The 27,250-nt window shown below is 39.9% G+C and overlaps 1 pseudogene; it reads left to right on the top strand.

Annotated features, from left to right (window-relative positions):
- The first annotated feature begins 1,179 nt into the window (after positions 1-1,179).
- The window catches only part of LOC116866504, a 37,311-nt pseudogene continuing 11,240 nt past the window's right edge, over positions 1,180-27,250 (top strand).

Raw genomic sequence — 27,250 nt, 5'->3', positions numbered from 1 at the left:
CTGGCTGGGGGTGGGGTTGGTCCAAATGCCTCCAAGTCTTCTTTAAGCCCCTCTCTCCCCTTTACTTCCTTCTTTGGGAATAATCTCATTTTCATCATTTGTTGAACAGCTTCTTCTCGCCGTCCACACCTTAAGAGAGTTTATTACTCGCACATGGAGAAAGAGAAGGGAGAAAGAAAGATATAATAAGATCAATCTAAGGACATATTGAGGTCATATAACAGCACAAATATTCTCGAGTGCTCTGTATAATGTGCAGTGGGGATTTTGGGTAGTTTTATTGTGTGGTAGGATCCTCATCTCCGTTGTTTTTTACAGGATTCCTCCAGGCTAAAGTAATAAAGCGAGTAATTAGAATGCTAAAGACAGATGTAAATAACGGGAATGAGACAGCGGTGACAGATGAGCGGCTGGGTCAGGAAGGAGCCCAGTTGGTGGAAATGACACCGTTCCCTCGCTCCGGATCCCCTCCCCCACCCCATTCCCTTTTTCTCTCTCGGCCTCTGCTCCCTCCTGCCGTGGCCTTAGGCGGCCGACCGGGGACGCACCGGTCAAAATTGCATTGGGGAGGCGCAGCCTGGTTGCGGTCCCCGGAAACCGCTCGGGGACCGGCCCGAGCCTGGAAAGCTACAGGCTCGATCCCTGATCCGCAGCGAGGTGGAGGTCAGTCGGGGACCAGGGCCTTCCCCGGGGCCCGTCCCAGGCCGCGGGGACTTGCGGGTCGCCTCGGTCCCCCCCTCGCGGCCCGCGCCCCCTCTTGCTCCTCCCCCCCGCAGCCACGCCCGTGCCTCTAGCCTGCGCCCCGGCCCCCGCCTCCCGGGCATCACCCGCGCCCGGGCTAAGCGCGGCCCCGCTTCGTCCTCGCACCAGCACCGCTGCCTTCCGGCCTTGGTCGCCTTTTCCCCCAAACCAGGGCGAAGAGGCGCCCGAGGTGCCTTCGCGGCCTACTTGGGCCCAGGAAGCCCAGCAGGCGGATCTTTGGCGCTTCGGCCCTTGGAGCGGCGGCGGCCCGAAACCTGGGAAGCGGCCCAAGCCTGCCCCGTCTGCGCCGGGGCCTTGAGTCCCACGCTGAGGGCATCACGGGCCTTCATTTGACTCCCAGGCCACCTCTCAGGACCCAACCTTTCCTCAAGTAAATGTTACATTACCCCACGGAGGACCCGAGAAATACAACTCTCCATGCCCTTGGACAAACGTGCCATTCCCAGCCCTGACCTACCACCACTGGGCGGGTAAGAGCAAACGCAGTAATCCCCAAGTGAAGGAGCTTCGGTTCCCTCCCAACGATTTAAATAGACTGAGCAGCTTGCTCTCAGTTCCTTGTACGGAAGTGTGAAAGTGTAAATGCTACCTAACCTCTCCCTTTGACATGAGAGGAAGAAGAATCAGGTCTGAGTCGAATCTCTTAAGAGGTCTTTTAATTCTGAAAACCCCATAGACAATTTTCTTGATCTGGCTGCCAGAGGGCCCCTCTTACCCCCGCTTGTATGACAATTTCTTTTTTCTTTTTTCTTTTTTTTAAAGATTTTATTTATTTATCAGACAGAGATCACAAGTAGGCAGAGAGGCAGGCAGAGAGAGAGAAAGGGAGAAGCAGGCTTCCTGCTGATGCGGGGCTCGATCCCAGGACCCTGGAATCAGACCTGAGCAGAAGGCAGAGGCTTTAACCCACTGAGCCACCCAGGCGCCCTGTATGACAATTTCTAGCAGGGCTGCTGGCGTTTGGAATGGGTATGGTGAAGAGTGCATAGAGGTGACCACACACCACCTTTCTGGGGTAGCTTTAGAGGCCCAAATGCCTTCTTTTTAGCATCAGTACTCTTCCCATTACAACACACAGCATCAAACAAATGAAAAACCCCAGAGTGAGCCAGATTAGGTGAGGAGGCAGTACAGGAGGTGCTGGGATAGGTGAGCTGCTACAGGGATGGGTTAGCAGGTGCTTATGAAAGGCAGTGACAGCGACAGCAGCAGAGGAATTTCTCTAGTACTTCCTGGATTGGTAACATCAGCTGTGCCCACCGGCGGAGGAAGAGGACCATTCTTTCAGATTTTCTTTAAAAGAGGCGTGTAAACGAGTGGGGCAAAATGAGAAATACTTACTTATCAATTTTGGTTTTAATTTTTAATACCTACTCAATAAATGTATTTGCATAATTTGTATCGCTACACGTGATAGATGCCTTGCTTAACCTGTTTCAGGTTATTCAGACGGATTATTATTTTGGTTCAAGTTGACATTTTATTTTTTAAACAAGCAGTTCTTCCTGAAAAAAAAAAACAACTGGGGAATGGCTGTGAATATTTAAAAGCTGGTGATGATGAGCGCTATTCTTCTCACACTCTTAGGTCAGATCTATAGGTCAGATTTTTGAGTCTTTTTGTTAAGTCTATTCTTAATAAAAGTTAAGTATTTCAGGTAGGTGTGGCTAAAGAATTCAGTGTCTTTCCTAGATGAAAGTTTATCACCACTGGTGGGTACTGATGAGGGATCGCACTAGAATTCATGGAAAATTGGCAGGTTCCTCTGGATGATAAGTCTGTTTCTATCTCTAGTAACTGGAGGTCTGAACAGTTGTAAAAGGACTGATCTTGGAAAACTGAATTGGGCCTTAAACTGATACCTCTGAAGAAAGGTACTGGATTCATGGGTAAATTTCCTCTGCTTGTGTGTGGCCTCAGCAGCTGAAATGTGGGTCTGTCTGGAATTTTGATGCAGTCATATCTCTGATAGCCATTTTCACTTACGCATGTAAGGGAGCGTCATACGTGTGGACCAAGAGTCATGTTGGTCCTGCCAGTAGTGGTAGAGGATAGTGGTGAGGATAACCCCTCAGACCAGGCTATATTGTAAATATGCGGTATGGATTCCTCATTGCTGAGGTAGCTACGTGACTGGAAATGAGGAGAAGCAGGAGAAGTGCTGGGAAGGAATTAAAGGTCACGTCTGCTTGGGCCACTTTTATAGGAGATGAGAATCGCTTCTTGGTTTCCTCTTATCTGTGTGAAAGACCTTTACTGTGTGCAGAACTCCCTACTGTTACAGAAATTTCAAACATTAGGTTGTAATGCATTAGTTGGGCAAGGGGCTCAGTTTAGGGGGCTGTGAGTAACATAAAGAAGAAATTTTAAAAACAAAATACAATAGAAACATTTGATTTGGACCACATGTTGTGAGAGCAAGTTTTGTTTCATGAAACTTTAGTTTTTATTTTATGTCTGTATGCCTTTGTTGGTCCCCAGTGCAAAATGTATTTCTTATTGTGAGTTTTAATCCAAAACATTAGAAAACTATTGTTGTAGGGCCCACGCTGTGTCCTACCTTAACTGAGAACTCTTTCTGGGTTATGCCAGTCCTTAACGTTTTCCCCATCACCATTTATCTGTGCCACTTACTTGATGCCTCTCTCGTGTGTTTTTGTACCATTCATTTCTCATGTGTACATGTGATTTTTGCCTAATTGAACTGAAACTTCAAAGGTGTATATGTTAGGTTTCTTTGCATACGTCATGGTTTCCAATGTGCTGCTGAGCCCAATCCACGAATGGAGATGGCTAATTCCGTGCTTAGCAGGAACAAGCCAGACCTCAGCTCACATGCCACCTTTTCAGGGATGCATTTCTTCTTCTTTTTTTAAACAAGAAATTTATTTAAACAAGATGCTTGACTTGAAGGGAACACTATCTAGGAATCATTTGTTTTATTTTTTAAAAAACATTTAAAGATTTTGTTTATTTATTTGGCACAGAGAGACAGTGCACAAACAGGGGCAGTGACAGAGGGAAAGGGAGAGGCAGGTTCCACACTGAGCAGGGAGCCCGATGTGGGGCTCCATCCCAAGACCCTGGGATCATGACCTGAGCTGAAGGCAGACGCTTAATCCACTGAGCCACCCAGGCACCTCGAATCGTTTCTTTTAGAGGAATTTAGGGGATGCATTTCTTAACCTGTTCTCCACCTCTACTCAAGCCTAGATCATTTCCCCCTGATACTAGCTCCCAGCACTACGGGATGCCTTCCTAAGACTTACTGGGGTTTGAATATAAATATTTGCGTGACTAGGTGATTTGTGTCCTCCACTAGAGTATAAATTTCACTGAAATGGGCCACATCTGTTGATTTTACATGTACCTAACACTGTATTTGACCAGTGGTGGACACTTAATCAATATTTGTTGACTGACTAACAGGTTAAACGACTTAAAGAATGACCAGCTGTTCTGGCAGAAGCCATAGCCCTTTCTTGTTATCAGAAAGACATTTTCCTAGGGTGCCTGGGTGGCTCAGTGGATTAAGCCTCTGTCTTCAGCTCAGGTATGGTCTCAGGGTCCTGGGATTGAACCCCGCAGTGGGCTTTCTGCTCAGGAGGGAGCCTGCTTCTCCCTCTCTCTCTGCCTGCCTCTCTGCCTGCTTGTGATCTTTCTCTGTCAAATAAATAAATAAAATCTTAAAAAAAAGAAAGACATTTTGCTAATGAACATAAGATGAGATAGGAAGAGTCAGATCTACCAATTTGAGAAAGATAAAATTTTGCATGGGGTTGTCTTTTTTTTTTTTTTTTTAAGATTTATCCATTTGTTTGAAAGAGAGAGTGCACTCACATGTGCATGTCCTGAGCAATTGGCAGGGTGGGGGAGTCAGCAGAGCGAGAAGCAGATTTCCTGCTGGGGAACCCGATTCGGGGCTTGATCTCAGGACCCTGGGATCAGGACCTGAGCCGAAGGCAGATGCTTAACTGACTGAGCCACCCAGGCCCCCCGCATTATTATTTTTTTCCAATTACGCTGGCAGCATACTATCTGGGTTTACTTGCACCTGGTTATAGAAATGGGTTCGTGTAAGAAGCAGTTATGTGAATGTCCTCTCTGCCATCTCTGAATAACTGATCTGGAGAAAATGGATTCTCCTGTGTGCAGCTCAGTTTGTGACCTACATAAGAATCCTCTTTCAGAACTTGTAAACTGTTTCTCCTTCTTCATAAGCCAGTCGTCTTTTTATTAGAAGATAAATGAGGGCCCTACCCCTGGGACTTCCTTTTTTGCCCTGGCTGATAGTGCAAGTTTAAGATGTGGATTAAAATACCATAGGATTGGTGCGCCTGAGTGGCTCAGTGGTTTAAAGCCTCTGCCTTCAGCTCTGGTCATGATCCCAGGGTCCTGGGATGGAGCCCCTCATCGGGCTCTCTGCTCAGCAGGGAGCCTGCTTCCCTTCCTCTCTCTCTGCCTGCCTCTCTGCCTGCTTGGGATCTCTGTCTGTCAAATGAATAAATAAAATCTTTTTAAAAAAATACCATAGGATTGCACTCATTTGTGGAATTGAAGAAACAAAACAAACAATTATGGGGAGAAAAATAAAGTGGCAAACCAAGAAACAGACTCTGAACTACAGAGAACAAACTGATGGTTACCACAGGGGAGGTGGGAGGGGGGATGGGTTAAATAGGTGATGGGGATTCAAGAGGGCACTTGGCATGAGCACCGGGTAATGCATGAAAGTGCTGAATCACTGAATTTTACACCTGAAACTAGTATTACACTGTATGTCAACTAACTGGACTTTAAATAAAGACTAAAAATACAATCAGTTCTTTTCTCTATACAGAATATTTATCTTCTTGTTCTCTAGGCTCTTATAACTTGTATTTTTTTGTTATTTATTTATTTGTTTGCTTGTTTATTTGATTTTGTGCTTTCTGGTGTTATTATACCCATATCAGCATACTATAAAAAAATGGCATACTTTGGCTTTGATCTGGGTGCAAATTCTAAACAAATTTAGATTTTAATACTTCCTAGCTATGTGATCTTAGAAAAGTAATCTTACTGTGTCTTACTATTCTCATCCCTAAAATGAGACCAGTACTGTTTTCGTCATTGTTTTAATTATTATCTGAGTTACCGACACAGTGTTTAGCACATTTTAGGTGCTCAGAACATACTAGTTCTCTTTCTTTCCTTTTATGGTGTGTAACTTCAAATCCAATCCATTTTAGAAGGTGTTAAATAGGACCCATGATAACAAAAGGGTTTGATGTGTCCCAAGTTATATTATCTGGGTTTGCTTGTTTTGTTTTGAAAATGGAGGAAAATAATCTTGTCTTTCTTAGTTAGTTTATCTACAAAGTTCAAAAGATAATAGTCATTATCACACTGGAGAATTACTTGTTAATAATATTAATGTATGGATTATTTGAAGGTTCCCATGTATGTGTCAAGGATGATCCTGAAGAGACTCAGAAGAGAGAGTGTGATGTGCTGAGAATATCATTTCTAGTTTCAATTATCAGGTTTTTTTTTTTAAATTAATGACATGTGCGGATTTTTCTTTTAACTCGTATTTTAGGTGTAAGCTTATATTTCTTGAGGAAATTGAAGATATAATACTTCCCATTCTCTTCTGTCCTGAGTGGTGATAGTGCGCCTAGGGAAATGAGGAATAGATACTGCCTTGGCACCAGGGGCACATGCTGAGGGGTAGGTAGTGGCTGCACAGCCAAATAGGACTGGTCAGATAGGCGCACGATGTCTCACAGAACCAGGTATCAGAAACAGGCTGGATGGCTAGGATCTAGGGGTTGGTCACTGGGAATGAGAACCCAGTTTCGAATGTTCCAGATAGGCTGGGATTCAGCATTTAGAAAATGAAGAGTGTTCAAAATACTCTAGTTTCCTTTATACTTAGTGTGGGCTTTGTATAGGACTCTGAGGGGGAGGCATATTCTGGGGGTAATGGCAGTATTAGGGAACTCCGTTGCTGTGTTCATGGTTTGAATGAGGTATGAGACCTTGTTTCCCCATGATACCATGAGTTCTTTTCTTTTTCTTTTTCTTTTTTTTTTTACACCAGGTGTCCTGAAATCACTATACTAATTTGTAAATGCAACACTTAAATCATTAGTTTAACAAACTATTCTTGAGTTTCAGGTATTTTGAAAGATGCTGAGAATAAAAGACTTGATTTATCCCTGCAAAACTGACAGACTTTGGGGGAGAAAGGCCCCAGAAAAATGTGATGAGTAAACGTTGAGAGTTGGGACACCCAGTTAAGGACAGATGGTGATGGTAGAGAAGGTGAAGTGACAATTTATATTTCCTGAGACAATGGTTTACACCAACGCACTCCTCCCTTCCCCCTGCAAGGCATGCCCTGAACTGACACAGACAGAATGAAGAATTTCTTTTCTTTGGAGCCTTTTTTGGCTTTGGAAAACCACGATTATTTCTTAAAGTCCAGTGGAGAAATGAGATAACTGTCATAGATGTTCAAGAAAAGATCGCACTTTGCCTTTGAACTCTGTGCATTTGCTTTCCAGTCAAGGTACTTTTTGATTTGTTTGAGAATTTTAGGTTTATGCATGTTTACTGTAAACATTTCTTAGCTCAATGAAAACAGTACTCTATCCATTATCTCTTTATTGAGAGTAGATTCTCTTTTGGTTTCTAGAAAATAAGATATTAGAGCTAGAAGAAGAAAATTTTTCCTTTCCTTATTTTACAAGGATGGTATCCTTTTATTTTTAGAATCAACACATTTTTGAGAAGTTTAGTTGGTTGCAAACGGGGCAAAATTTCTCTCTTACCCCTTTTGTGGAACTGTATGATGGTATTTTCTGCACTAATGCTTCAAGGGTATTTCGCATTTATTATTTGCAAAATGCATCAATTTAATGCTTTGGGAAAATGTATTTGGGAGTGAAACAGCCACCCCATGCTTTAATGATTGTGGATGGGAACAGTGATCATTTTGCAAGTGGAGACGCTTGTAGTGGTAAAAAGCTGAGAGAATGATAACATGTCAATAAGCCTCAGCTATCTATTTAAAAGTCTTATTTGCTTTTAATATACAATAATCTGGCTGCTGTGTAACAATCCAGGCCCCACACTTCCCAGCAGCTGGGGAGCTGGCTTTGGCCGTGCATTGCCCTGCAGGACTTGGCTAGGAGCCAGGCCACAATAAAAGGCAGTGTGGAAGTCAGGTGAGAAGAATTAGTTAAGCTTTTAATTAACTCACCCTTTCCTGTTGTAAGAGATGTGTAGAGACTCAGATCTTCAGTTATACCTCAAATGCCCAAGCTAAGGTACTCATTGACGGAAGCCATAAAACCATTTCCTAAGCTTCAGGTATGAGAGTACAGAGGTCTAGCAAGGTCTATAGCGAGACCCACTCAGCAGACCCAGGAGTCTGCAGGAGTTTGCAAGGAGGTAGAGAGGCATGGGGCACCATAAAGAGCTAGGAGTTCTACTCCAGCCACTGCTGCCAGCCTTCTCAGGGTGCAAGGCATCTGTGTTATGAAAGTAATAAGACATTTCAACACATTCCACATACACATCTGTATGTAGTTAACCCAGATATAACTGGATGCATTCCATTTACTTATATCTGTGGACTATTGCCCTTGCGGTCGGGGGGGGTCCTTTGTCTGGGCACGTGCTAAACCTTTTATTTTTATTTTATTTTATTTTATTTTTTAAAAGAATTTATTTATCTATTTGACAGAGAGAGAGAGAGAGAGAAAGCACAAGCAGGGGGAGCAGACAAGGGAGAGGGAGAAGCAGGTTCCCCACTGAGCAGGGAGTTGGATGCAGGGCTCCAAGTGGGGCTTGGTGCAGGGCTCCATTCCAGGACCCCGAGATCATGACCCCAGCCAAAAGCAGACACTTAACAGACTGAGCCACCCAGGCACCCCGCCTCCCTGTTATAAACCTTTTAAATCTCCTAATTCTTATGGATCACAGTTCTGCGTCATCATACACTTCTGTGGCCACTGTCTCTGAAGTCAGCTTCTAAATATTTAATGATGAGAACATTTACTGTTAACACATAAGAAGAAGTCCTGAGTGAGGACACTCTAAAGCTGGTTAATCTCGTGTGAAAGCAAACTATTATCCACTGCAGGAACGGGAGGAAGTGGCCTATCACTGAGTGCAGTATCAAGCATGATCTACAGAGCAGAACTGGTCATTGGAGTCTCAGACTCTTGGATAAACGCAGACCAGCCAGTGGTGTAGGTAGCCAAGGTGGAGGAGTCAAGGACATGGTTGGCAGATAAGGCAGCTGCTTGTGACTTATGCTGGGAGTTTGGGGACAGAGCTGAGCATGTGTACTCAAGAAAACCTGATATTAATTTGTGGTCTGGGGAATTTAGTAGACATTACGTATAGATATAAAAATGACAAGAGTTGACTTACCAGCTGTTATTTTTCAAATACAAATGATAGTTCTTAAACTGCACTTTAGTAATTCGGATTTAAAATGTCTGTTCCCACAATATCTAAAGGTAAACAGTTTCTTTCTTTCCTTTCTTCGCTACATCTTTCTTTAGTGTCCCTCTCCATGCATTCTGTTCCTCTCACTCAATCTCCCTCTCAAAACTCTTTCTTTTTTCCTTAGCATAGATTTTACCTAAAACTGATTCTACATTACAGTGGTTATTTAAATTTTAATCTTATAGCTATATTTTAATAGCTAAAAATTGTCCGTGAAAATGTTAAATGAATGTTTGTTTGTTTGTTTGTTTTTTGCTTTTAATACTAACATTTTGATCTTATAGTTGGGCTTAAAGGCTTAGTATATGTGAAAAGCACATTGGTAAACGGAAGAGTTTTAAATTCATCCTGTGAGAAGCACTCAAGGGAAAGAGAGTTAGCAAGCAATAACAGAAAATCGTGGATTTATTGTGCCCTATGTTTTGAAGCCCAGTAACTAAGGCTTTGTAAAAAGGCTTCCATAGAGTACTGACCTGTTATAGCCAGAATAAGTTTGAGGAACAGTTTAGTCCAAACATCCCGTATTATAGGAACAAAGAGACGAAGTGACTTATCTGCCGTCACATGGCAAGCTGGCATTGTAGCTTGTGCTCCACATCAGGTAGAAGGATTGTACACGATGTGCCTTTTCACCAGATGAAGACCTTGCAAGAAATAAGGGTATCATAAAAGCAAAGAACTTATCATAAATATTAGCCACTGTATTTGCACCTCTGTCAGACTTAGTTTCAAAGCAGTTTTTCATTTTGCTGACTGTGAGGCTGCACTCACAGGGACCATGGCAAGGAACTAGCCTGTTGTCTTTCAGCGTAAGTAGATGGGGCAGCTGTCACCTGGGCCTCTCTCTCTGAAGCTGTCACTTCCCTGTTGCACTTCTCAGACAGGGAAGTCTGGGCCTATTGACCTCTTGGCTAGGAGATAATTCTTAATGACCTTCCTCTACCTCCTGAGAAGAAACTTGGAAGAGTGATGTGAATCACAGTGCAAATGGGTTATGTTGAGGTTGGGCAAGAAGAGGGATAGAGGTGGTTTGGGTGTGGGGTAGGTGAAGTCAGTATTCATGGCTCAGGGTCAAGGGATAGGAAGGCCTGAACCATGGGGTAGGGCCGGGGAGATAGCTTCTAGACCTTGCTTCTGTTTCATTCTGTACAAGTTAGTCATCCTTAAAGAAATAGCTGACCTGCTCTGCATGCTGCATTTTGTCTCTGATTGGTACAGATTTTAGAAAATTAGGGAAGCAAATATTCCTTCCTCTTACAATTGCCTAGCGTGTACCTCATTCGGTATATTCCTTTTCAGTTTGTTCACTTACCTGGAGCGGGTAAAGGATGTCGGATCTCTATAGTATGCCATAATATTTTAAAATAAATGACTGATGGGGTGCCTGGGTGGCTCAGTGGGTTAAAGCCTCTGCCTTCGGCTCAGGTTATGATCCCAGGATCCTGGGATCGAGCCCCGCATCGGGCTCTCTGCTCTGCAGGAAGCCTGCTTTCCCCTCTCGCTCTGCCTGCCTCTCTGCCTACTTGTGATCTCTGTCTGTCAAATAAATAAATAAAATCTTAAAAAATAATTTAAAATAAATGACTGATTTTGAGAAACATTTTGTAAATTTGGGAAAATGAGAAGTTCAAAGAATACCCATCTTATATTTAAATGCTTGAGTTTTATCATTTATTAAACCTTGAAGTTAATGATTTTTCATCATTAGAATTATATGTGTTTGTGATAGGAACCATGGTAATAATGAAACACTTAAAATATGATATAATAATATACCTAAAGGATAAAAGACCACTCATTGCCTCACTATACAAAGTCTATTAACATTCTGGAGTTGTTTCGTTCTTCTATCTTTTCTACCTACTTATTTTTCCAGAATTGTACATATAGATTTGTATTTTGCTTTTTCACAGAGGTCAGGAGTCCTGGTAGCCGGCAGGCTCCAGGCCGCAGGCAGTGCTCTTAAGTACGGCAACATCAGACTCTAATGTGAAGTTATAATTTACCTATTTGTCTTCCTTTTATTGGGCACGTAGAAGACTGAGTGTAATATTTGGTATGTAGATGATGTTCCAGTATACGTCTTGATACATACGACCTTTGGGCTTGAATTCTTTCCTTAGCATGGATAGGAGTCATGAAGTTACAGAGTCTTGATATATGTTGTCAGGTTACTTCCCCCCAATTTAGCAGTTTACACTTAGGACGTCTGAAGTCCTGTACATCAAGTATCCCTTGATTCCTCCTGCAGTAAGAGTACCTTCTTTGTTTTGATTTGCCCCACCCAATGATGTGATTGTGGGAACAGGGGGTGTTACCAAGCAGCAGCATATCTTCTCAGGTCTTAAGAATCCTGATCTAATCAGAACACGTGACTCAAGTTAGGCCAATTAGACTTCTCCTTGAGTTTTTAGATACTAAAGATGGAGGTGTTCTGTCGCCTGGTGATATAACTTGGAACTTTCTTCTACCAGGATTCCTGATGTAGGGCAGAATTCTGTGACTGGAGAGAAGGGCAATACAGAGGGAAGCTGAGAGGAGACCCTGTGGGTTGGGTGGGGGTATGGAAGGACATAAAGGGAGGGTGAGAGGAAGAGGAATGAAGAAAGGGTAGAGGGAAAAGAGGAAAGAAGTAGGAGAACAGAGGTGAGAGGAGACAGTTGAGTTCTTCAATTCATTTATTCCTGGCATCAAAGGCATCCATGTCTTTTCCAGTTACCTGAGCCAATAAATCCTTTTTTGTGGTTGAAGAGGGTTTCTGTCACTTGTTTCTTTTCTTTTCTTTTTTTTTTTTTAAGATTTTATTTATTTATTTGACAAAGAGAGATCACAAGTAGGCAGAGAGGCAAGCAGAGAGAGAGAGAGAGAGAGAGAGGAGGAAGCAGGCTCCCTGCCAACCAGAGAGCCCGATGCAGGACTCAATCCCAGGACCCCGAGATCATGACTTGAGCCGAAGGCAGAGGCTTAACCCACTGAGGAACCTAGGCGCCTCTGTCGCTTGTTTCTGAAAGAGTTATAATATATATTCCCACTTTTCCTATACTTTCAGTTTATTTATTTATTTATTTATTTTTTAAAAGATTTTTCTTTTTTAAGTAATCTCTACAGGCAACGAATTCACAACCCCAAGATCAAGAGCTGCACGCTCTAATGACTGAGCCAGTCAGGCGCCCCTCTATAGTTTCAGTTTAAATTAAAAATCTATAGTATGAATTTCCTACTCTACCCTACACTGATACCAAGTGTTAATCATAATTAGCATCAGTATTAATTACAATGCACATCCAAGCTGAAACTAAAAATCCTAAGTTGGCTAGCATTTGAATCAAGATTAGTGACAAGAGTAAATACTTTTTAAATTGATAAATGAGGTGTTGAATGAGTATTAAAAGTTCATGGGACATTTATTCTTCACCTTAAATTTAATATGATAGGTTTGTAACTTTTTCTTTTCTCTCCATCCTTTTTTAATTCTTAGGTAGAAAAATTCCAGGAAAAGATTAATGTTTTGCTATTATTGAACTCTTGATTTTTTCCACAAAAAGAAAATCTTATATTTATTTCCTTCAAGAGCATCCAATATATTTCTTAGTTTTTTCTAATGTTTGGATTGTATCTAGGACTATACTTGAAGGTACATTATGTCCATTCCAAGGTATCTTGAGATGCTGCCAAAGTGAGCTGATTGATATGTGCCATTGATTTGAGCAATTCCTAAAAGTTTTCCACCATAAAGTAGATATGAGAAAGTCTCTAGAGCATAAGAGGGGGAGGGACTTGGTAAAATAGTTGGATTCTCCAAGCCTTTTAAGTGCTAATTTGCTAATACTCCAAAGGGAACTGCAAAAGGCCCAACATTTTTATTTTTATTTTATTTTTTAAAAGATTTTATTTACTTATTTGAAGGAGAGCAAGAGAGCACAGGCACAGGGGGAGTGGCAGAGCCAGAGGGAGGGGGAGAAGCAGGCTCTCGGCCGAATGTGGGGCTCGATACCAGGACCCTGGGATCATGACCTGAGCGAGGAGAAGGCAGCTGCTTAACTAACTGAGCCACCCAGACTTCCCAAAAGGCTGCACCTTTTTAAACCATGAGACACCTTTTTCATTTAACATTTCATTGGCTATGTGTTTGGTTTTGGAAATATAGCAGTAAGCAAGATGAACAGTTTCTTTGTTTTCACAGAATTTGTATTACTTGAAGTCATTTGCTCTGCTGGGATGTACATACAAATGAGCACCCATAGAACATCTATCTATCTGTATATTTGAAAGCTATATAGTAAGCTTTTAACAAATTGTTCAAAATCTCCAAATGTGTCCCATGCGCTTACCTTGACTGATACATCAGCAAAATGACCTGGAAGACCACGTTTTCATTTAGAAATCTTTGGATTCCTTGGTGTTTTGGGATGGTGAAGGGAGAGCACGTTCCTGGCTCTCTGCTCCTGGGCCTCTTCCAAACCCAAAAGAAGTTTTGCTTGCATGATTATGAACACCACAGTGCTTTCCTCCGAAGTCTACCCCCCGTCAGTAAGGAAACCCAGAGCACCGAGGGTGGTGGGGGCAGGTAGAGTAGGGGTTCCCCATATCTTGTTCTAAGGGTAATACCACTTACTACATCACCTGTGCACATCCTTGTTCTGAGGGATGCCTTTGGGGGAAACTGACTGAGTTCACCATTTTGAAAACAGTGACAACCTTGAGAAGATGGTACCATAGGGTTTTGATTTAACTGTAGTTAGTGTTTGTGACAAGAGGCAGATTAGAACTTAAAAGAGTTACTGGAAAAAATTGGAATTATGGGACGCCTGGGTGGCTCAGTTGGTTAAGCGGCTGCCTTCAGCTCAGGTCATGATCCCAGAGTCCTGGGATCGAGTCCCACATCGGGCTCCTTGCTCAGCAGGGAGCCTGCTTCTTGCTCTGCCTCTGCCTGCCTCTCTATCTGCCTGTGCTCACTCTCACGCTCTCTCTCTCTCTCTCTCTCTCTGACAAAAAAATAAATAAAATCTTTAAAAAAAATTGGAATTATATTGACTGAATCTGTCTCTATTCCAGAAGCCAGATTTTAACTACAACATATTTTTTCTTAAACCTGGCAGTAATTTATAAAAGACTTCTGAACACCAAGGACCTACCCAGAGCACAAGCATTTGGTTCTGTAAGAGGTTGAGGGCTACCATTTATTCCTTACTCAGTGTTTGAGAATAAGCAGCATGCCTGGTTGGCTCTTTCGGTTAAGCATCTGACTCTTGATTTTGTCTGGCTCTGGTCTTGACTCAGGATTGTGAGATCGAGCTTTGTGTGGGGCTCCATGCTAGGTGTGGAGTCTCTTTAAGATTCTGTCTCCCTCTCCTTCCATCCTTTCCTACACCACCACCCACCCACCCACACCACCAGTCTGTCTCTCCCTCTCAAAAAAGAAAAAAAAAAGGAAAAAAAAGAAATGAAGAAGCACATATTGTTAGTAAGTTGAAATAGTAACAAGCAAGTAGCAAGGAAAGGAGAAAATACAAAAAGTTGACAGAAAAGCTATAAAAGCATGGTCATTAGTGGCCACATTGTATATAGAAACAAACAGCCTTATGCCCCTCAATCCTTGCTCCACGGGACTATGGTAATTCCATGAGCTTCCATAGATATAAAGCAAAATTATTTTTGTTTTACTCTTTATTTAGAAAAAAGATAATGTGGTACACAGAAGTTGTTTGCATGGTTAAAATGAAAAAAATGTTTTGAGATAATGGTTCCTTGTTATTAATAATATTCACTTTTGTTTCATACCTACTAAGGAAACTGACTTATTTATAGTTGCTGAAAACTTCCAGATTAACGGCATTCACGAGCATGAGAATTACCACATTTAAATACTTAAAATTCTGCACAGCATGGCTTATTTTTCATTTTTAAAAAAGATTTATTTATTTATTTTAGGAAGAGAGACAGAGAGGGAGATTAGTAGACTCCCCGCTGAGCGTGGAGCCCAATGCTGGACTCGAGGTTCCATCTCAGGACCCTTAGACCATGACCGAAATCAAGAATTGGATGCAAGATTTCTTCGCTTATCTGACTGAGCCACTCAGGCACCTCAACTTCTTTTTTTCTTTTAAAGGAGGCTGTCCTTCGGCATTCTCCTCCCCACACTGCATGGAGTCCTAGGAAGTCTTTCAAAGAAAGGGTATACTAGGGTTGTACTGAAGGGTATGCTAAGAATCCTGGGTGGGAGAATCATTCCTGCCCACGGATTAACCAGCTTTTTGGGGCTTGAACAGTGTTTGCTAAAGAATATTGACATGCTGGATCGTTGCTGATTGCACCTGACTCAAAGTTCCCTTTGTTTTGCCTAGAATATGTTGCAGATGTTTTCTGGAAGCGTTTTGTGATCAGAGTCGGACAAAATGTTTATTTGCCGGTAGATTTAGTGGATGAGAGGGAAGAACAATGAACATGCAGGCATTATGTATGTGCCATGAATTTAAGTCATTGATAGACATCAGCTATGACAATACTGTGCCACAGACTTCTTCATTTTCAGCAGCTGAGGTTCAGAGACATGAATTATACTTGATTGCACAATATCTCCTCACAGAAATTGTAAGGAGAATGGCATGCCCTAACAGGGTTTATTTACACGGAACACCCTAGTTCACTGTTTCCCCTCTGGCTTTTCTTAAACAAGCAATTTATTCTCAACAGTTTTAAATTTAAAATCAATATTTCTAATAAAATAGTTTTACACTTTTCATCTTTATGTATGGACATGTATTGGAAGAGAATCCAAATGAGTTTAAGCAATAAAGACAAGGCTATCAATAAAAAATTCTAGGGAAGTCTATGAAAAGGAAATATTTGTTTATCTCTCAATGCAAAAATATATATGGATGGACACATTGTGTGAGTTTTATCCATTAATTAGCTGTGAAATAGTAAAATTGGTTTCAGGGAAATTAAATGAATTAATTTTTGTAAAACAAAATTTTAAAACTCTACTAAAGTATGCATTTTGAAGTCTAGCGTTCCCTCGTGTCTCTATTTTCCCTGTTACTCTAACCCACTTTCATTAGGTTTTTGTGTATCCTTCTACAGGGTTTGGACAAATGTATAATGACAGGCATCCACCTTTCAGTACTGTATAGAGTATTTTCACTGCCTTAAAATTCTCTGTGCTCTGCCCAGTCATCCTTCCCCTTCCCCCAAGCCCTGATCTGTTTCCTGTCTCCATAGTTTTGCCTCTTACAGAACTCCATATTGTTGGAATCATAGAGTATGTCTTCTTTTCAGTTTGGCTTCTTTCACATGGTGATACGCATTTAAGATTCCTCCATGTCTTTTCATGGCTTAATCATTCATTTTAGTGCTGAAGAATATTCTGTTTTCTGGATGTACTAAATTAATGGAGAATAATTAAAGTACTATCTCAATGTAAGCACTTAGAGCAACTTAGGAATCCTTACAAATTCCTGGATCCCAAGCTAAATTTTCTGAACTTGTTCTACTAAAGCATTCCAACCATGAAGAGTACTCAGTACTAACTTTAAAAGAGCAAGTTGCTTAAATTATTTTCAAACTACCAAATGAATTTTTTAAAAATGTGACTTCCTCCTTGTTTCTAAAGTGTTGCCGATTATACATAAAGCTGCTATGAACAGATTTTTGTGAGGACATACTTTTTTTTTTCAAAGATTTTATTTATTTATTTAACAGACAGAGACCACAAGTAGGCAGAGAGAGAGAGAGAGAGGAGGAAGCAGGCTCCCCGCTGAGCAGAGAGCCTGATGAGGGGCTCCATCCCAGGACCCTGGGATCATGGCCTGAACTGAAGGCAGAGGCTTATCCCTCTGAGCCACCCAGGTGCCCCAGGACATAAGTTTTTAACACCTTTGGGTAAATACCAAGGATCATGATTGCCAGACTGTATGGTAAAGGTATGTTCAATTCTTTAGAAACTGCCGAACTGTCTTCCACAATGGTTGTCCACCCTGCCATCAGTGGATGAGAGGAGCTCCACATACTTGGCAGCATTTGGTTTTGTCAGTGTTTGGATTTTGTCAGTGTTTCAGATTCTAATAGGTGTGCAGTGGTGTCTCGTGTTAATTTGCAGTTCCTTCACGGCACACACTGTAAAGCATCTTTTTGTATCCTATTTTGCCATCTGTATATCTTTTCTGGTGAGGTGTCTGTTTGGGGCTTTGGCCCATTATTTAATGGGGTTGTCTGTTTTCTTACTGAGTTTTAAGAATTCTCTGTATATTTTGCCTCACAGTCCTTTAACACGTGTCTTTTGCAAACATTTTCTCCCAGTCTGACTTCTTTTTCTCTTGACATTCTCTTTTGCAGAGCTCAAGTTTTTAATTTTAATGAAGTCCTGTTATCAGTTCTTTCTTTCATGGATCATACCTTGGTGTTGTATCTAAAAACTTATCACTATATCCAAGGTCATATAGGTTTTCTCCTATGTTATGTTCTGGGAGTTTTATAGTTTATAGTTTTATATTTAGGTCTGCAATCCATTCTGAGTTGGTTTCTGTGAAGGGTTTGAGGTCTGAGTCCAGATTATTCTTTTTGCATGTGAATGTTCAGTTATTCCACACTATTTGTTGGAAGACTACTTTTGCTCCATTTTATTGTCTTTGCTTCTTTGTCAGAGATCATTTTACTATGTTATGTGAGTCTATTTCTGGGCTCTCTATTCTATTTTATTGTTCTATTTGCCTTTTTTTTTTCTTTTTTTTGCCGATACCAAACTTTCTTGACCATTGTAGTTTTATAGTGAATCTTAAAGTCATGTGGTGTCAGTCCTCCAAATTTAAAGAAACTATCATTTGTCAAATTTTGATATGTTATCAAAGAAGAAAAGCCACAATTATCTGAAGACTGTTAAATATCCCATCTTTCCCCCCATCTGTGTGGGATTATATTTTCTTCATATACTTCCAAACAATAAATTGCTAACAGATTGAATTCAGAAGCAGTTATGGGAATCCAGCTGTGTTCTATTAAGCCTATTATTAAGGTCTATTAAAGATACTTGCAAAATACAATACACTTCTCGGGGCACCTGGGTGGCTCAGTGGATTAAGCCTCTGCCTTCAGCTCAGGTCATGATCTCAGGGTCCTAGGATCTAGCCCTGCATCAGGCTTTCTGCTCAGCAGGGAGCCTGCTTTCCCCACCCCATCTCTCTGCCTGCCTCTCAGCCTACTTGTGATCTCTGTCTGTCAAATAAATAAATAAATAAATCCTTTAAAAATGTAAAAAAAAATGCAAAACATGCTCACTAAATTTTTTATTTTGGAAAATAGTTATTTTCATAAAAACACGCCATTTGTGTTAACATGTAGTAGAATTTTTATATTACTTTAGAATAAATACGTATTTAAAAATTTTGCTTCAATTTTGCATATGGTTAAGTATCGATATGTATCACCCAATAACTTTTTTAGATTCTGAAGCCCCCTGAAACCAAAATGTTTGAGAGCCCTATTCTTTGTACTTGTTAGTATCGGGCAATTTGAAAGAGTGAGGTCTGGAGGGTCAAGGCCAATTATGCATTAGGTTTTTGTTGTTGTTATATGCATGATCTATTCTGAGTCAATCACGTTTTCATTACCACAAGTAGAAGTTTGTTTGCTTTAGAATAGTCCATCAACTGAGCTAAACTATTGTGAACATTGTTCAGTCCTCTCCTTTCTATTTTTACCATTTTGTTCCTAACTAGATGATTCCTATTCATATCACTGTCTTTTATGTCTTAAATAACCCTGTTTTTGTTCTTTTATTCATAATTCACAATGAAACCCACTTTTTCCAAGTCTGTTTCTTTTTTTCTTAAAGATTTTATTTATTTATTTGAGAGAGACTGAGAGTGAGAAGAGGGAGAGGGAGAAGCAGACTCCCGGCTGAGCAGAGAACCTGGCACCAGGCTCCATCCCAGAACTCCCAAGATCATGACCTGAGCTGAAGGGCTATGCTTAACTGACTGAGCCACCCAGGTGTCCCTATTTTTGTTTTTTTAAAGTATTTATTTATTTATTTTTAAAGATTTTATTTATTTATATGCCAGACAGAACACAACTAGGCAGAGGCAGACAGAGGGAGAGGGGGGAAAGCAGGCTCCCTGCTGAGCAGAGAACTCAACGCGGGGCTTGATCCCAAGACCCTAAGATCATGACCTGAGCTGAAGGCAGAGGCTTAACCCACTGAGTCACCCAGGTGCCCTTAGAGCCTTATTTTTAAGTAATCTTTACACCTACAGTGGGGCTCAAACTCATGATCAGTAGATCAAGAGTCACATGCTCCATTGACGAAGACAACCAGGCCCACCTCCTCCCACCTTTTTTAAGTGAAATTGACATTTTGGGGTTTTTTAATTTGCTTCTTTCTTTAAGAATTTTTTATTGTTTAAGGAAAGTTCAAGTCCATTCTGAGGCATTGTTATGACCATGTGGGGGGTGTATGTTGGGAACGGGATATGGCTATGTGTGGTTGCCTAGGGGCTTCTGTTGGTAGTGGGGTATAGATGAGAATAAGTCATCGTTATCAGTGAAAACAAGACAAACGACAGCATGATGCACTGAGCATCTTTATGTCCCATCTTTGCTTTTTTGTATCTGGGCAAACTTAAAGGCTAAAGGTAAAGAATTTGTGTATAAATTTATGTGGATTTGGGATAAGTTACTGTCTAGGAAATAGATGTTTTTCATAATTCCTTTTAGAGATGCACCCATGGTTTGGTGTTAGCCTAAATATTTGGCCAAAATTTTTGTCTTTGGTTTAGAAGACAAATGCCTACTTCAATTGTCATCCTATATGTTTGGAGAATCAGCAATGTGGTCCTATAGGTTCCTATCACATTGAATCTGCATAGCAATGCCAACAACAGGAACAAAGCATATAATTTAGATTTATTGCTTCTATCTGAATATTATCTTCAAAGTAGATATACCTTCTACATGTGGTTTGGAATGAGAAATACATCTATTGATTTAAGATGTTGACAGCCTACCAACCAATTGAAATATAAATGTAAATGTTATTGCAAGAGTAAATTAGGGCAATACTTAATGATGATTGTGCCAATTGCTAACTTTACATACAAAAATAATCAGAAGATTTTAAATAATAAATTTATAAGGAAGTAGATTTAAAGTAAAGATTAATATTTAGGGAGCACATATTAACTAGATAACATTAGGAAGAATATTATATCCTCTTAGAGTCAGTAAATATTTATAAAATTTAAATAATCTAAGAAAAAATTATAGGTGCCTGGTGGCTCAGTCAGTTAAACATCTGCCTTCCTTCAGGCTCCCTGCTGAGCAGAGAGCCTGCTTCTTCCACTCCTCCCTCTGCAACGCCCCCATGCTCTCTCTCTCTCAAATAAATAGATAAAATCTTCAAAAAAACAATAAAGAATGGAAATCATATTATGAAGATTAGAATTAGTCTTTGGAGTTGTATCAGTAGTCAAATATTAATTAAAATTTTTTTCAAATTATTATTACATATACTTAAAAACAACCCCATGTCTATTTATTTTTTAAGAGGGGAAGGAGGGACAGAAGGAGAGAGAGAGAATTCCAAGCATGCCCTACACACCAGTCGTGGAGCTGATAACAGGGCTTCTTCTCACCTTGAGATCATGACCTGAGCAGCAGAAACCAAGAATTGAATGCTTAACTGAGTGAGCTGCACAGGTACCCAACAGATTATTTTTATTTTATAGTTTGTGTGGTTTTTGTTGTTTTATTTGATTTTGTTTGTTTTTGCTTTTGTTTTTTTTGTTTTTTTTTTTGGGTAACTTAGGTCCATTAAGCCTGAGCCTTTCAGGAAAAAGTTCACTTTGAAAATTCTTCACAACTTGAGGAATGGATAAAAAGCAAAATGTTGTTTACTTTGTTATAATTTCACAAGGTGGGAAAACAACATAAATCATGTACAACACCTGTGGTAAATCACTTTTGATCTAGGCATAACAAAAAATATACAGAATAAAGGAAGACAGTGTTAAGGAAAAATGAGAAACTCCTAAAATATTATGTTCTTCTGCCAACCTCAGTTGCAAGGATGCATCTATTTTGTATCACACCTGAGTTGAATGGTGAGCACAGGAGAATCTATCAGTTGACAGTACAGATAAAATGTTCTTCTTTTACTGTGTCAAATTTTTAAGAATTTACTACTGGTTTTAATGATTAAATTATAGTAAAAATTACTTTCAGGTAAAATTCCAAGATTCTGACATCTGAAAAGTTCATTTATGACTATGAACTCAGGTTTGGGTTTTAGTTTTAGCTGAATATTGATTTTAACACTTGTTTATTTTGCATTACCCATAATTTGGCACACCTCTCCATCTAATGCTCTAAGCATTACTCCTGAGTATGACATAGTACATAAAAAAAGGAAGAGCTCACAATACTGCTAATAAGGTTGCTATTTTCCTCTGTGGGTTTTTTTGTTGTTGATGCTGTTTGTTTTGTTTCTTTCTTTTCTGTGACATGTCTATCAAACTTTTGCCCATTTTGGGGGTGATTATATTTTTTCTTACAGTTTTGTAAGAATTCTTCATAAATTTTTTTTATTCTTGTTTTATTATTCATTTTGTAAAATTTTCTCCACTCTCTTTTGGTGTCTTTTGATAGAAAGTTAAAATTTAATTTATCAAACTTATCAGTATCTTTTTAAAAAAGTTAACATATAGTGTATTATTTGCCCCAAGGGTACGGGTCTGTGAATCGTCAGGCTTATACATTTCACAGCACTCACCAATCACATACCCTCCCCAATGTCCATAACCCAACCACCCTCTCCCTACCCTCTTCTCTCCAGCAACCCTCAGTTTGTTTTATGAGATTAAGAGTCTCTTATGGTTTGCCTCCATCCACACCCCATCTTGTTTCATTTTTTCCTTCCCTACACCCCAAATCCTCCACCCTACCTCTCCAATTCCTCATATCAGGGATATCATATAATTGCCTTTCTCTGATTGACTTATTTTGCTCAGCATAATGCCCTCTAGTTCTATCCATGTTGTTGCAAATGGCAAGATTTCATTTCTTTTGATGGCTGCATAATATTCCATTGTATATATATATACCACTTCTTCTTTATCCATTCATCTGTAGATGGACATCTAGATTCTTCCCATAGTTTGGTTATTGTGGACATTGCTGCTATAAACATTCAGGTGCATGTGTCCGTTCAGATCACTACGTTTATATCTTTAGGGTAAATACCCAGTAGTGCGATTTCTGGGTCACAGGGTAGCTCTATTTTCAACTTTTTGAGGAACCTCCATGCTGTTTTCCAGAGTGGTTGCACCAGCTTGCATTCCCACCAACAGTGGGAATTCCCACTAACAATTTCCCTTTCTCTGCATCCTCACCAGTATCTGTTGTTTCCTGACATGTTAATTTTAGCCATTCTGACTGGTGTGAGCTGGTATCTCATTGTGGTTTTGATTTGTATTTCCCTGATGCTGAGTGATGTGGAGCACTTTTTCATGTGTCTGTTGGCCATCTGGATGTCTTCTTTGCAGAAATGTCTGTTCATGTCCTCTGCCCATTTCTTGAATGGATTATTTGTTGTTTGGGTGTTGAGTTTGGTAAGTTCTTTATAGATTTTGGATACTAGCCCTTTATCTGATATGTCATTTGCAAATATCTTCTCCCATTCTGTCAGTTGTCTTTTGGTTTTATTGACTGTTTCCTTTGCTATGCAAAAGCTTTTATCTTCCTGATGTCCCAATAGTTCATTTTTGCCCTTTCTTCCCTTGCCTTTGGTGATGTTTCTAGGAAGAAATTGCTGCAGCTGAGGTCGAAGAGGTTGCTGCCTGTGTTCTCCTCAAGGATTTTGATGGATTCCTGTCTCACATTGAGGTCTTTCACCCATTTTTAGTCTATTTTTGTATGTGGTATAAGGAAATGGTCCAGTTTCATTCTTCTGCATGTGGCTGTCCAATTTTCCCACCATTTGTAGAAGAGACTGTCTTTTTTCCATTAGGCATTCTTTCCTGCTTTGTTAAAGATTAGTTAAACATAGAGCTGAGGGTCTATTTCTGGGCTCTCTATTCTGTTTCATTGGTCTATGTGTCTGTTTTTGTGCCAGTACATACGGTCTTGATTACAGCTTTGTAATAGAGCTTGAAGTCTGGAATTGTGATGCCACCAACTTTAGCTTTCTTTTTCAACATTCCTATGGCTATTCAGGGTCTTTTTTGGTTCCATATACATTTTAGGATCATTTGTTCCATTTCTTTAAAAAAATTGATGGTATTTTGATAGGAATTGCATTAAACGTGTAGATTGCTTAAGGTAGCATAGACGTTTTCACAATATTTGTTCTTCTAATTCATGAGCATGGAATGTTTTTCCATTCTTTATGTCTTCCTCAATTTCTTTCATGAGTACTTTATAGTTTTCTGAGTACAGATTCTTTGCCTCTTTGGTTAGGTTTATTCCCAGGTATTGTAAATGGGACTGACTCCTTAATTTTCCTTTCTTCTGTCTTGCTGTTGGTGTATAGAAATGCAACTGATTTCTGTGCATTGATTTTATATCCTGACATTACTGAATTCTTATATGAGTTCTAGCAGTTTTGGAGTGGAGTCTTTTGGGTTTTCCACATAAAGTATCCTATCATCTGCAAAGAGTGATAGTTTGACTTCTTCTTTGCTGATTTGGATGCCTTTTATTTCTTTTTGTTGTCTGATTGCTGAGGCTAGGACTTCTAGTACTATGTTGAATAATAGTGATGATAGTGGACATCCCTGCCGTGTTCCTGATCTTAGTGGGAAAACTCTTAGTTTTTCCTCATTAAGAGTGATATTCGCTGTGGGTTTTTCATAGATGGCTTTGATGATATTGAGGTATGTACCCTCCATCCCTACACCTTGAAGAATTTTGATCAAGAATGGATGCTGTATTTTGTTAAATGCTTTTTCTGCATCTACTGAGAGTATCATATGGTTCTTGTTCTTTCTTTTATTAATGTATTGTATCACATTGATTGATTTGCAGCTGTTAAGCCAACCTTGCATCCCAGGACTAAATCCCACTTGGTTGTGGTGAGTAATACTTTTAATGTACTGTTGAATCCTGTTGGCTAGTACTTTGATGAGAATTTTCGCATCTGTGTTCATCAGAAATATTAGTCTGTAATTCTCTTTTTTGATGGGGTCTTTGTCTGGTTTTGGGATCAAGGTAATGCTGGCCTCATAAAATGAGTTTGGAAGTTTTCCTTCAATTTCTATTTTTTGGAACAGTTTCTGGAGAATAGGTATTAATTCTTCTTTAAATGTTTGGTAGAATTCCCCTGGAAGCCGTCTGGCCCTGGGCTCTTCTTGTTTGTTGGGAGATTTTTTGATTACTTCCTCAGTTTCCTTATTGATCATAGATCTCTTCAGGTTTTCTATTTCTTCCTGGTTCAGTTTTGATAGTTGATACATCTCTAGGAATGCATCCATTTCTTACAGATTATCTAATTTGCTGGCATATAGTTGCTCATAATATGTTCTTATAATTGTTCGTATTTCTTTGGTTTTGGTTGTGATCTCTCCTCGTTCATTCATGGTTTTATTTATTTGGGTCATTTCTCTTTTCTTTTTGATAAGTCTGGCCAGGGGTTTATCAATCTTATTGTTTCAAAGAACCAGCTCCTAGTTTTGTTGATTTGTTCTGTTCTTTTGGTTCCTATTTCATTGTCTTCTGCTCTGATCTTTATTATTTCTCTTCTCTTATTGGGTTTAGGCTTTATTTGTTGTTCTTTCTCCAGCTCTTTTAGGTGTAGGGTTAGGTTGTGTACTTGAGACCTTTCTCGTTTCTTGAGAAAGGCTTGTATCTCTCTATATATTTTCCTCTCAGGACCACCTTTGCTGTGTTCCACACATTTGGAACCATTGTGTTTTCATTTTCATTTGTTTCCATGAATTTTTTCAATTCTTCTTTAATTTCCTGGTTGACCCATTCATTCTCTAGTAGGATGCTCTTTAGCCTCTATGTATTTGAGTTCTTTCCAAGTTTTCTCTTGTGATTGAGTTCTAGCTTCAGGTCATTGTGGTCTGAAAATATGCAGGGAATGATCCTTATCTTTTGGTACTGGTTGAGACCTGATTTGTGAGCCAGGATATGATCTATTCTGGAGAATGTTCCATGTGTACTAGAGAAGAATGTCTATTCTGTTGCTTTAGGATGGAATGTTCTGAATATATCTGTGATGTCCATCTGGTCCAGTGTGCCATTTAAGGCCTTTATTTCCTTGTTGATCTTTTGCTTGGATGATCTGTCCATTTCAGTGAAGGGGGGTGTTGAAGTCCCCTACTATTATTGTATTATTGTCAATGTGTTTCTTTGATTTTGTTATTAATTGGTTTATATAGTTGGCTGCTCCGATGTTGGGGGTATAGATATTTACAATTGTTAGAAATTCTTGTTGGGCAGACCTTTTAAGTATGACATTGTGTCCTTTCTCATCTCTTATGATAGTCTTTGGCTTAAAATCTAATTTATCTGATATAAGGATTGCCACCCCAGCTTTCTTTTGATGTCCATTAGCATGGTAAATTGTTTTCCATCCTCTCACTTTAAATCTGGAGGTGTCTTTGGGTCTAAAATGAGTTTCTTGAAGACAGCATATTGATGGGTCTTGTTTTTTTTGTCCATTCAGATACTCTGTGTCTTTTGATTGGGACATTTAGCCCATTTACATAGGGTTACTATTGAAAGATATGAATTTAGTGCCATTGTACTGCCTGTAAGGTGACTGTTACTGTTCCTTTCTGGTCTACTACTTTTAGGTTCTCTCTTTGTTTAGAGGACCCCTTTCAATATTTCCTGTAAGGCTGTTTTGGTGTTTGCAAGTTCTTTTAATTTTTGTTTGTGCTGGAAGCTTTTTAATTCTCTTTCTATTTTCAGTGATAACCTAACTGGATATAGTATTCCTGGCTGCATATTTTTCTCATGTAGTGCTCTGAATATATCATGCCAGTTCTTTCTGGCCTGCCAGGTCTCTGTGGATAAGTGTGCTGCCAATCTAATATTTCTACCATTGTATGTTACAGACTTCTTGCCCTGAACTTCTTTCAGGATTTTCTCTTTGTCACTAAGACTTGTGAGTTTTACTATTAGACGATGGGGTGTGGACCTATTTTTATTGATTTTGAGTGTGGTTCTCTGTGCCTCCTGGATTTTGATGCTTGTTCCCTTTGCCATATTAGGGAAATTATCAACTATAATTTGTTCCAAAATACCTTCTCCCCCCCCCCCCCCGCTTTCTTCTTCTTCTGGAATCCCAATTATTCTATTGTTTCATCTCATGGTATCACTTATCTCTTGAATTCTCCCATCATGGTCCAGTAGTTGTCTCTCTTTCTTCTCAGCTTCATTATTCTCCTTCCTTTGGTCTTCTATATCACTAATTCTTTCTTCTGCCTCATTTATCCTAGCAATAAGAGCCTCCATTTTTTCCCAGATATTTGCTGCTACTTTATTTATTTATCATTTTATTTTTTTTTAGTGTTCCAAAATTCATTGTTTATGCACCAAACCTAGTGCTCCATGCAATACATGCCCTCCATAGTATTCACCCCCAGGCTCACCCAATCCCTCACTGTTCTCCCCTCCAAAAGCCCCAGTTTGTTTCTCAGAGTCCACAGTCTCTCATCTCCTCCTCCGATTTCTCCCAACTTAATTCTCCTCTCCATCTCCCAATGTCCTCCATGTTATTCCTTTTGCTCCACAAGTAAGTGAAACCATATGATAATTGACTCTCTCAGCTTAACTTATTTCACTCATCATAATCTCCTCCAATCCCGCCCATGTTGATACAAAAGTTGGGTATTCATCCTTTCTAATGGAGGCATAGTACTCCATTGTATATATAGACCATATCTTCTTTATCATTCATCTGTTGAAGGGCATTTTGGCTCTTCCCACAGTTTGGCAACTGTGGCCATTGCTGCTATGAACATTGGGGTACAGATGGCCCTTC

Source organism: Lontra canadensis, unplaced genomic scaffold (genome assembly GCF_010015895.1).
Source record: "Lontra canadensis isolate GAN:19392208 unplaced genomic scaffold, GSC_riverotter_1.0 scaffold10, whole genome shotgun sequence".
Lineage (NCBI taxonomy): Eukaryota > Metazoa > Chordata > Mammalia > Carnivora > Mustelidae > Lontra > Lontra canadensis.
This window is presented reverse-complemented; position numbering and strand designations above follow the sequence as displayed.